The sequence below is a fragment of the Nycticebus coucang genome, chromosome 1, assembly GCF_027406575.1.
Source record: "Nycticebus coucang isolate mNycCou1 chromosome 1, mNycCou1.pri, whole genome shotgun sequence".
Lineage (NCBI taxonomy): Eukaryota > Metazoa > Chordata > Mammalia > Primates > Lorisidae > Nycticebus > Nycticebus coucang.
Genome location: NC_069780.1, coordinates 131,757,784 through 131,760,736, shown reverse-complemented (window position 1 = coordinate 131,760,736; position 2,953 = coordinate 131,757,784).

Sequence of the window (2,953 nt, the reverse complement as noted above, 5' to 3'; positions counted from 1 at the left end):
ACCCAGTTTTGGGAATTGTTGTTTAATAGGTGCACAGTTTCAGTTCGGGAAGATGGGAACGTTCTAGGGATGGATGCTGAAATATGGATACCCATATTGTGGGTACACAATAATATGAATGTACTCAGTGCCACTGAACTATAACTTAAAAAGATAAATTTTATTTCATGTATATTTTAGCATAATAAAGTTGTTTTGTTTTAGCATATACTATAGAAATTTGAGGCTCTTCCCTACCTACATCCTCAGCTGCTCTCTGCTTGGTGCCCATGTGCAAAATCCGTAGTCATGTGTGAATGAAATTTCCAATTGGATTGCCATGCTGGGAGTGCTCCAGCTACTGGGCTCAGCTTCCCACTTGATAGCTTCATTTGTTTTTATACATGGGGACTTTGCGGAGGCTATTAGTTTAGATTTGTTTTTGTAGTTTATGTCTACCCAAGGTTAGTTAGGAAAGAATACAGATATGGAGCAAGCAATGTTACAGTTTCCCTCAGAGCAACAGAAAAAAGCCTAGTGATCGTGAGATTGTGGGCGAGTTAGTTAACATCTCAGAGTCTCATATTTTGTTTGGTTTTGTTTTTCTTCTGTAAAATAGAGATTATGATAGTACCTACCTACACAGGGTTGTTGTGAGGATTAAACAAAATGAATTGCATGAAAATGAATTGCAGAGTGCTTGAGACAGAGTAGGAGCTGGGAAGCCTGGTTTATTTTCTATAAATAATAGCTGAGAACTCTTGGATTTTGTGACTCCAGCTTTGGTTCAAAGAGAACAGAGGCAGATGAGGGGGCCCTTGACATAGTGCCCTTTCTAAGATATGTGATTCCACTTAAGGCACCAAGCCAGTGGCTGGAGGAACAACCAGGCCAGAGCATCAGGCTTTTCATCTCAGACTTCTCTGCCCAGTAAGAAACATAGCTGCCTGCGGTGCTCTGTTTCTGTAGTTCAAACATGAAAAGTCTTGGGAAAGGGCTTGAAGAGACTCGGATTGGCTGGCTTTTCTTGCCTGCATGGTCAAGATGCCAGTGATCACTTGACCACATGGTTGGACCACATGGTTGGAGGCCAGTTTTCCAAGTGGAGAAGAGTCAAGGACAAAGAAAAATGAGACCACAGTGAACTGGGCAAGTCAGAGACAAGGCAGCCACCCTCAAGGATCGTCTTTTTTAGTGACCTGTATGTCTCTTGTTTCTTCTTTGGAAAGGCATTTAAGCACATTGATTCTTCTTTTTAAATTTTTTTATTTTCTGAGGCAGGGTCTCACCCATCATAGCTCACACTAATCTCAGACTTTTGGGCTCTAGCCATCCCCTTGCTTCAGCCTTCTGAACAGCTGGGACTACAGGCACCTGCCACAATATCTAGCTAATTGTTTTAGAGATGGGGTCTCACTCTTGCTCAGGCTGGTCTCAAACTCCTGAGCTCGGGCAATCCACCTGCCTTGGCCTCCCAGAGTGCTAGGATTACGCCACACCATCATGCCCTGCTAAGCACATTGATCTTTAAAAAGTTTTCCAAGTTAGCATCAACAATTATTTGACCTTGGTTTAGTATGAGGAAATGTATCTGGTTGTGAAAATGAAATACTTGAAATAAATTCAAGGCCACATTAACATTTAAATTTATACTGCCAAACAGAAGCCATTTTTACATTTCAATTTACTAGTATGAGGTACTATACTTATTTTTCCCCATGACTCAATACAATGGGATATTTTTTCTCTTTCCTCAAAAAGTTCTCGATTTGGATGTAACACAGAGTTCCCATTTACTCCATAAATTACATATTTATAGCACATGGGAATAGCAGGAATGCTGTAAGACTCTTAAAAGTACTTCTGTATTTGAATTATAGAGGGAAATGACTTAATAGGATCCTGAACTTTGGACGTTCCTGATATAGGTGGGGTGGAGAACAGAACTCTGTGTTCCAGGCCTAGGTCCTGTCTGTTCTGCTGCTTACTGTGTGCATGTGGGGACAGGTGTAAGGGACGGGTGGGCACCAGCCATGGGGAGCAAAGGCCATGTGCTGGTGAGGACACAGTTTGGCATCGTGTGTCTTGGGGGCAGCTCTGTGATGTACTAGCTCTGAAAGTTTAGGACAGTTTCTTAAATGCCCTGCTCCTTTTTCTTTTTCCTCTGTACACCAGCATAACAGGAATGACATTTAGGGTTATTATGAGAATTGAATAAGGTAACATGCAGAAAACTCCCACCATCATATTTGGCCTGGAGAGAGTCACCAATAAAAAATGCTTATTATTCCTGAGAGAGTTACAAAGCAGGACAGGGGTGTCTTCTCTTCCGTGTACCCTTCTCCTTCTTGTTTACCCCTTTGGCAGCCTGGTGGCTGAGGATGTTAAGCTCTCTACTTGGGAGAAGATGCCCTCACCTCCCTCAGAAAGCTAAGTGGGACCCCAGGGGGGCACAGAGTCGGTCCTTCAAACCTGCCTCAGGCCTGGGCCTCATGCAGAGTTTCATGAGGGGCCTGATTACTTGTCTTCTCCACAGTAAGAAAGCACAGGGAAGCTCCAGAGCCAAAGGACATATTTGCCTGGGGGGTCCTCAGTACAGTAGATTTCCCTTTATAACCCTATATCCCAGCGACACTGGGCAGTGCTGTGGTTTGAATGTTTTCATCACTGCAAAATTTGCATTGAAACTTAATCTCCAATGCAATAATAGTATTAAGAAGTAGGGCCTTTAGGAGGAGATGAGGTAATAGGGGTTGGAAAGACAGTTCATGTGGTCTCCAGCCCTCTTTGCCCTTCTTCCCTCTACGGTGGGAGGACCCAGGTTCGTCTCTGGAGGTTGCGGTAGCAAGGCACCATCTAGGAAGCAAGCAGAGGACAGCCCTCACCACGCACCAACCTGCTGGCTTCTGGCTTCTTGATCTTAGACTTTCCAGAGTTCAATTACTATTTTTTACAAATTACCAAGTCTGTGATG